This window comes from Cupressus sempervirens, chromosome 10, assembly GCF_028749045.1.
Source record: "Cupressus sempervirens isolate cs-2001-9-10 chromosome 10, ASM2874904v1, whole genome shotgun sequence".
NCBI lineage: Eukaryota > Viridiplantae > Streptophyta > Pinopsida > Cupressales > Cupressaceae > Cupressus > Cupressus sempervirens.
Window position 1 is genome coordinate 892,570,053 of NC_143127.1, and position 9,811 is coordinate 892,579,863.

The 9,811-nt window shown below is 28.2% G+C and overlaps 1 pseudogene; it reads left to right on the forward strand.

Moving 5' to 3' along the window:
• Positions 1-341: 341 nt before the first annotated feature.
• LOC149536862 (ferritin-like catalase Nec2) lies at positions 342-5,567 on the forward strand (annotated as a pseudogene).
• The last annotated feature ends 4,244 nt before the right edge of the window (positions 5,568-9,811 follow it).

Genomic DNA, 9,811 nt, shown 5'->3' on the forward strand with positions numbered 1-9,811 from the left:
CTACAACAATACATAAATCCAAATAATATTTTAATAACAAGCACCATAACAGAAACAACAATCTATAGTATACCGTGACAGAAAAAATATGAAGAGAATCTAGAACTACAACAGTTTACATGAAGCAGAGCTGGGCATAAGAAGTAATAGTGGAGAAGGAATTACTCTTCTTGTGCCCTCTTCTGCTCCTCTAATCCTCTTATAGATTGAAAATTAATAGAAGTAAAATGACGAAACAAGATCAGAAGCCATAGAAGAAAACAAATAGTAGAAGCACATTGTCACATCACTCATGGAATAAAACTGGCCATTTCCATCTTTTGCAAAATGCTTTAGTACGCATGTATACAAAATGTGGCAACACCCATAGCGTTAATCTTTTACCAAATGCCAACTGTGTAAATTTGATTGAATTAGTTGAATTTCCTCTAAATTTGGAGTATTTCGAGGCTGAGTTATTTCTCTTTGGGGCTCTTGCAGTGTATGGTCTGGATAAAGTGGCACTTGAATTGATAAGTGGAGGGCCTCCTCCCATAGGAGCCAAGAAAGCTAATCTCGACAAAGTCACCCAAGAAATTGTTCTTGAATTTGCTTACTAGGAAGTGGGTCACCTAAGGTGAGTATTCATCATTGAATTTCAATGATATGTTTCTATCATGAAAATGCTGACAACTTTTTGATACAAACGAATGTGAAACCTAATCTTGATGATATGCCTTCTAGCTTTGAAAAGCTCTTTTAATTGCAGATATTTTCACAATCCATTAAAATTCGTTAGCTTTTCACAATCCATTAGAATTCTTTGCTGTATTTTCTGGGCAGATTGTGTAACAATTTTTGCATCAACATTTTCGATCACACTTTATGATCCATCATCAGAATGAGAGAGCTCTTTTAATTGTTTAAGTTTTTTAATAAAACATTTTATAAATATGAAAATTGACCTTAGATGTGTCCCTGTGTCTCGTTATCATTAATGTGCAGGGCTATAAAGGGTACTGTGAAGGGCTCTCCTCGACTTCAACTGAACTTGAGTGCTGAAATATTTTCCAATGCCATAGAGTTTGCATTCCAAACCAAATTGAACCTTACGCTAACACTCTCAATTATTTGCTTGGGAGTTATTTGATTCCTTATGTCGGACTCACAGGATATGTGGGCACCGCTGATCAACTCCAATCTAAGACTGCAAAATGGGTGAGTAGATCGAGCACTACTGAGTTTAAACGGAAAAAAATGCTAATAAAGGGAAAATAGATGGAATGTCTTGCTATCATATAATATCTTGTAATTTTATTTTCCATTCAATGAATTTTTGCTTAAACAATATATTGTGTGATTTTTTATATAATTGAAATTGAAAATTTTATTTTTTAATGTTTCGAGATCAAATTTCATGGTCTCTTATTAAGAAAAAGAAATAAATATAGCTTAATTGTTAGCATAAAAGTCTAGAAAATAAAGGGAGGACATAAAGATACATGAACTAAAATGATAAGAGAGAAGATGGTAAAGATATTTAGATTAATAAGAAGCTTTTCAAAAAAAAAAATTCTAATGAATACAAATAGAATGAAATAGAAGTATAATAAATTAACAATGAATAATATGAATACATCATAGAATTAAAACAAATATGCACCAATGAAGGAAAAATAGATAGAAGATATTGTTACCCTACCTTTAGAAATGTTCATATTTTACATTTGTTTGTATGCTTTTATCTCATTTTTGAATTTTAGCTTAAATTTTGAATCAAATTTTAAAAGTTATTATTGAGATAAAGAGAACAACACAAAAGAAAAGAAAATAACTTTATTTATCATATTGTGGTAGAGAATAAGGAGTAGACAACGTATTTGAAAACCAAAGTAAGAAAAGGGTGGATAAAGATGTCTACATTAACAAGCGGTGCCTTGAGTAGGATAGAAATAACAATGATTATATTAACAATAAAAATATCAATATTATAGTTTAATAATTATAATAGAAATAATAGTTTTTTAAATAATAAAATTGTAATGTAGAATAGTACTAGTAGTGATAATAATTTTTTCATTAATTTTATATGCTTTATAGTTATGTGTTTGTTATAAATTCTACACTTTTATATTAATTTTATTAATTGAAAATAATATATATTTTATATAATGCAAACTATTGCATATATGTAAAAAATATTATAATATTTAAAAAATAATATATTAAATATTAAATATACTATTATTTATTTAATTTGAAACATCTAAATTACAATTAAATATTATTTGATATAATTTATATTATAATAAGACATTTAAAATATAATATTATATATAATAGTTTGATTTTAATTGATTGGAAAATAATTGATTTTGGTAAAAAAAATATTTATCATAAGATTAAAGATTAAACAAGTGTCACACAATGGCTTGTATTTTCCCCAAGTATAAATTTTAATTTTTTTTAGAGTTATAAAAAGAACATGTGCCACATAGTGGCTTAGTACTTGCCTTTAGTTTTTATATGAAATAGTTTTAATTTTATAAATTTATTATAGTTTACAAAATATTTTAATTAATAAAAACTTAGATAATTAAAGTTTTCTATAATGATATTAATTATAATTATAATTTAAATTTTATTTATAAATATAATTATCAATATATATGTTCTATTGCACATATATGTCATCTGATACTATTATAAATAAATAAATAATAATATGAGAATACTAATATTTTATAATATTAATATATAATATTATTTCTTAAACTATTCTATAATATACAAAAGGTGTCTTTTTAGTATTTTTAATTGAATGAAAAATATTATATTATAAAAAAATACAATATTAAAATAAAAAAAAATTTAAACTAACACATTTACATTAAAAATAATTAAACATTAATGAATCATATTCACCTTAATAAAAACTAACTCCTAAATATTATTAGTTTTACAATCCATTCTATGCAACATATTAGTTCGATAAAAAATATATTAATTTTAAGTGGTAGAAACTTAAAAATTTAATCACTAATCACTAGTTAAAGCATAAAATCTAAAAAGCAAGTACTAATTAATGCCGATAGGAATTCTACAATGGTAGAATGGGTGGAGTGGGAAGATCTGAGTGTGTTAATGTTAACATTTACTTTTTAGGTTAAATTTGACAACCATCTACATGTCAAGATCTTAATATTTATTATAAATAAGATCTTAATATTTATTATAAATACTGTATTATTTTTTTAAAGTTTAATAAATGGTTCATAAAATATTTGAAAATTTTATAAATTAAGAGACATATATAATCATTTTAAAAAGAACTTAAGTGCATGCAAAAAAGAGACAAAATATAAAAAAATTAAGAAAGTGTAAAAAAAAGAATGAAAATAAAAATATTTTTAGATGTAGTAAATTAAATTTTAATCATGCTTATAATAAATATCTATCGGCATTTCTTTAGATACATTTATTTAAGATATTTATACTAGTTGTTATTTAAAAAAAATAAAAATTTATTATCATTATATATGAATCTTGATTAGATTTGAACCCAAGACCTCCCACATGAGAGGCTCAAAAGTTATGTTGTGCTATAGGCTCTTGCCCAATAATTTTAAATTTATGATATAAAATTTGAAGTGATTATATTTACCCTATTGAGCTCCCATTTATTATCAAGTAAAAAATATCTTTGGTCCTAAAATATCACAATAGTACTTAGTACTAATAATTACCAAGATAAAAGAATCTAATATACAAAAATATAGAATAAAATAAAAAGTAAAATTAAACAGTGAACAACTTGAAGCATGACATAGAGTTCTCCATTGCACCCTTGCAAACAATCAAGTAGAGTGTTGTGGATTTTTACAAAATTCTATGATATAATAAGCTTGGAATCCTTAAATTATATTTTCACTAAATTGAAAAAATGAACAATAGGAATACTGATAATACTGATATCTACTTATGTTTCAAACATTTCTTTACAATATTAATTATAAGCACAAACCATTTGTGTCTATTCTCCTCCTAAAAAGCAACCTATCATTGAAATTTTACAAGCCAACTTTCTTTCTATTGAATATGTGTTTATTTTAATTTTTCCTTGAAGAACTCTTGCTAAGTTTTGTGTACTCTGTGTGCATTGGGATGCATATTAGCTTATAGCGGGCCTTCTTTGAGTAGAATTTGGACAGGATGCAGTGATACATGCATTGTTATACGAGAGGTTGTCTGAGAAGGTGAGGCCATACATTCTGATTTGGGGGATTGTATTATTTGAGGGGGATAGATTGGATGTCCTCTTACATCTATATGGGTCTCTCAAAACTTCAAATTATAATTTAATAATCAAAATAAAATTGTTTTATCTTCTTTAAACTTTTATGCTTTATTTTAAAACTAGTTGATAAGAATAATGTTTTAAAAAAAAAAACTATATTTTGTTAAAATTCAAAATCTTTATATTATAATTGTGTTGAAAATTATTTAGAGATGGACCATTATTTAATTTCATTCTTGAGATTATACTTTTTTGTATGAAAATAAAATAATAATGTATATAATTAAAGTTTACTATCTTGGAAATAATGAAAATATAAAGTATATATACTATGTATTCTCATGTTCACATGTACACCTAAAAATAATTGAAAATATAAAAAAATTAAATAATTAAATTTTTTATTTTTATTTTTGAATTTTGCCTCTAGTTAGTTTTTTAAAAATTTCTATAAAACCTTCATTTCATGCAAAATTAAATCTTAAAATTGTGAGAAATATGGCATTTTTGTTTTGATGGAAAATTCATATTGTGATTAACTAATATTATTGTAACAAACTTCATTAAAATGAATCATTTTTTATTTGCATTGCTTAATTCACTAGCGCTCAGAGTGAAATTTTATCTTTTTCTATAGATCTTCTTGAATTTAATAAAAGGCCATTGATAGGTGTATTATGGCATCCTATATTATAATATTAAGAGAAATAGTCTAGCAAAGGTATTGTGGAAAAAATTCAGAATTATGGTTATCTTAGATAAATTATTTAAACAAGATAAGGAAGACATTCAACAAAAGTATATTTGTGAAGTATTGATTAAACTAAGAAAAGAAGAACCTACAATTGATGATTGGAAACCATTGATGCCAAGAACAATAACTAACATCACTACAACAATCGTTGAAGACTTTGACAAAAATGACCATCTTTTATAATATTCATAATCGTAACAAGAAAATGTTATATTCTCTTAAATAAGTCATTTCATACAACATTGCAACCAGTAAACACTTAATGTTCTGCAACTTTGCTTTGTGTCAATGGTGAAACCATCCCTTGACCAAACAATCCCACTAATCTAAATATTTTTTCCAAACTTGTGGCTGACCATTTTTAATGGGGCCCCTTAGGATGTAGCCTTTGGTGTCTTGTAGTTCACTTCAAGAGTGGATTTTGGGTTGTTGGATGACTTGGATTTTCATAACCAATTTGGCCTAAACATGTGTTCGGAGAAGCTTGGAGCTTTGGAGATCTTGAAGAAGAATTGGAAGGGGGCATTGGTGGGCTAGTGTTCCTTTGAGATCCCATCTGGGGATTTCCTAGCCATTACTAATGGGGATGTAGGTTCAAAGATTATTCTCCTAAATTCTATGTTTGAAAATTTTTTGCAAGGACTTTCTTTGAGTTTGGTAGGTAGGTTCTTGTTCTATAGGTCTACAATTGATAGGGTCAAGAGTTTGGTATCTACCAAATGGAAACCCAAAGGATTTGTTGATGTTGTAGCCATGGTGAGTACTCTATTCCTATTTAAATTTTCTATTGAGGAGGGAAAAAACTAGATCTTGGAAAGAATGTGGAGATTTGGTAAGAATCTCCTAATTTTGGCTAAGTAGAAGCCGAGCTTCAACCCTTCTACCAATATGCAACAAATGGCCCAAGTTTGAGTTAGGCTCCTAGACCTACCTCTACAATTTTGGGATGAAAGGATATTCAAGTGGGTAGGTGAATTCTTTGGATATTTTATAAAAGTTGATATAGTCCCTATTCATAAGTCTTTCTTAGGGTTTGCCAAATTATATGCAAATGTGGTAGTGAATAAAACCCTACCAAGTTGTCTAGCCCTAAAGTCCAAATTGTGAAGATGGAAACATGTGATTGACTATGAGAATATAGAGATGTGTTGTCAAAACTATAGGAAGTATGGCCATCTTGGTACCAATTGTAGACTAAACAGGAAAAGTGAAGAGACTGGAAAAGGTAAAGAGATAGTGATTGAGGATCATGGTCCAAATATTGAGCTAGGGAGCTCTTATGTTTTGGACGAAAACTACCCTCTTCCCTATTCAAAGGAGGATAAAAAGTGAAAGGACCTATTAGAAGAAAATATAATCATAAAAAGTAGGGAGGATGGCTCTATGACATCACTGGAGGAAGGGGATATTTAGATACATATGGTAGGGCAAGTGGGAGCCCTAAGAGATTGTATGGAGATAGGAGAGAAAATGGGGAGGAGGGAAGATGAGGAGATAGCCCTAACTCAGGTTATAGAAGAAGGGAATGGAAAAGGGGATTCTATTCCTTTCCCTCATAGACTAGTGGATTCTCAAGGGGATAGAGGGATCCTCTCACCCTTATAGTTGTGTGTGAAGAATATCACAAGAAAATTTGAATAAGTGAGCAGACTGCCCTTCTCCAAAGGGGACACTCATGGTCATACTATACTATGATGAGGACAATAGTTTTACTCTTGAAACATAGTGACACCTTGTGTTAAGGATGAGCTTTGGAAAGAACACAAGAGGAAAATTTGAGGTCAAACAAAGGCAGATGTAGGCTCTAAAACTAGAGCTGGAAGCTTGACAACAAGTGTGGCAAGAACTAAGGTGACTTCCCTAGACATTTCTCATTAGAAGAAAAGGACCTTAGAGGACATATAGAGAGGTAAGAAATCAATTTTCTCACTTGGAATATTAGGGGCTTGAACAACCCAAAAAAAAAAAATTCTCTAAAGAATATGGTTTGTGACCATAAGGTAGATATTGTGCTTATTCAATAAGTTAAAATAAATATGAAAAATTATAACAATGTGATGAGATAAATATGGAAATGGGCTAGATATGCTTATAGTGAAGCTATGGAAACCTTGGGATAGATAGAGACTATGTGGAATCCTAATAAGATTCATGAGCTTCAACTCCCTTGTCACCCTCTCTTCTTGGTTATGAGGTTCACAGACACTGATAATGTTTGGGTCCTTTTCAAATTTTACTCCCCTAATGCCATGGGAGGGAGAATGTAGGTGTGGGAGGAATCCTCGGCTTGCATTTCTAACCTAAAAGATGTTAAGATTATTTGTGTGGGGATTTTAACACCCCTCTATATCCCTTAGAAAAGCTTGGAGGATTGGATGATGTCTCAAAAAGCATGCATGACTTGGATGGGTTTCTAAGGAGAAATGACTCCATTGATAAGGAACTTAAAAGAGTGTAGTTTACTTGGTCTAACAATAGGTTGGGATATAACCTCATTTAGTTTAGGCTCGATAGGGTATTCTTTTTGACTGATTGGGATATACAACCTTTTACCTCCCTGTGACGATATCCCAGGAATGTTTCTAATCATTCAATGCTTATTTTTAGCTTAAAGGATAGACATTCTACCAAAAGGAAACCTTTTAGAAATGAGATAATGTGGCATTCTCACCCTTAATTTTGTGATCATATTAAGAGGTGGTGGAAGATGAGGGTCTAGGGTATGGCTACGTTTCACATAGCTAAGAAGCTAAAAAAAATCAAGTGGGAAGTTATGGTCTAGCACAAAGCTTTGTTTGGAGATATATTCAAACATAAAAAAGAAATTGAGGCTAAGATGAGCATCTTTCAAGCAATAATTAAATGGTCATTGTGCAATGGAAAAATGGGTGTAGTGGGAAGGTGTAAGTGTGTTAATGTTAACATTTACTTTCTAGGTTAAATTTGACAATCATCTACATGTCAAGATCTTAATATTTATTACGAATAAGATATTGTTTTTTTAATGTTTAATAAATGGTCCATAAAATATTTGGAAAAATTATAAATTAAGATATATGAATAATCATTTTAAAAAAACTTAAGTGTGTGCAAAATAGAGGAAAAATATTAAAAAATTAAAAAAGTGCAAAAAAATTATTTTTAGATGTAGTAAATTAAATGTTAATCATGCTTATAATATATATTTATCAACATTTCTTTAGATAGATTTATTTAAGATATCTATACTAGTTTTTATTTTTAAATTATTATTATTATTATGTATGAATCCAGATTAGATTTGAACCCAACACCTCCTACATGAGAGGCTCAAAAGTTATGTTGTGTTATAGTTTCTTGCCTAATAATTTTAAATTTATGATTTAATAGTTGAAGTGATTATATTTATTCTACATGAAAGATTGAACTCCCATCTGCTATAAAGTTAAAAGTATCTTTAGTCTTAAAGTACTTTATCTATTGACAAGTACTAATAATTACCAAGATAAAAAAAATCTAATATATAAAAATATAGAATAAAATAAAAAGTAAAATTAAACAATGAACAATTTGAAGCATAACATAAAGTTCTCCATTGCACCCTTGCAAACAGTCAAGGAGAGTGTTGTGGATTTTTACAGTATCCTATGATATAATAAGTTTGGAATCCTTAAATTCTATTTTCATTAAATTAAAAAAATGAACAATAGGAATACTAATAATACTGATACCTACTTATATTTCAAATGTTTCTTTACAATATTAATTATAAGCAAAAACCATTTGTGTATGTTATCCACCTAAAAAGCAACCTATGATTGAAGTTTTACAAGCCAACTTTCTTTCTATTGAATATGTGTTTATTTTGATTTTTCCTTGAAGAACTCTTGCTAAGTTTTGTGTACTCTATGTGCATTGGGATGCATATTAGCTTGTAGCAGGCCTTCTTGGAGTAGAATCTAGGTAGGATGCGGTGATACATGCATTTTTATATGAGAGGTTGTTTGAGAAGGTGAGGCCATACATTCTGATTTGGGGGATTGTATTATTTGAGGGTGAGAGATTGGATGTCCTCTTACATCTGTATGGTTCTCTCAAAACTTTAGATTATAATTTAATAATCAAAATAAAATTGTATTATTTTCTTTAAACTTTTATGTTTTATTTTAAAACTAGTTGATAAGAATATATATTTTTTAAAAAAATGATATTTTGATAACATTCAAAATCTTTATATTATAATTATGTTGAAAATTATTTAGTGATGGATCATTATTTAATCTCATTCTTGAGAGTATACTTTTTTATATGAAAATAAAATAGTAATGTATATAATTAAAGTTTACTATCTTGGAAGTAATGAAAATATAAAGTATATATACTATGTATTCTTATGTTCACATGTACTCCTGAAAATAATTGAAAATATAAAAAACTTATTTAATTAAATTTTTTATTTTTATTTTTGAATTTTGCCTCTAGTTAGTTTTTCAAAAATTCCTATAAAACCTTCATTTTGTGCAAAATTAAATCTTAGAATTGTGAGAAATATGGTATTTTCATTTTGATGAAAAATTCATATTGTGATTAACTAATACAATTGTAACAAACTTCATTAAAATGAATCATTTTTTATTTGCATTACTTTATTCACTAGCACTTAGAGTGAAATTTTATCTATTTCTATCTCTTCTTGAATTTAATAAAAGGCCATTGATAGGTGTATTGTGGTAACCTATATTATAATTTTAAGAGCAATAGTCTAGTTAAGGAATTCAGAATTGTGGTTATCTCAGATAAAG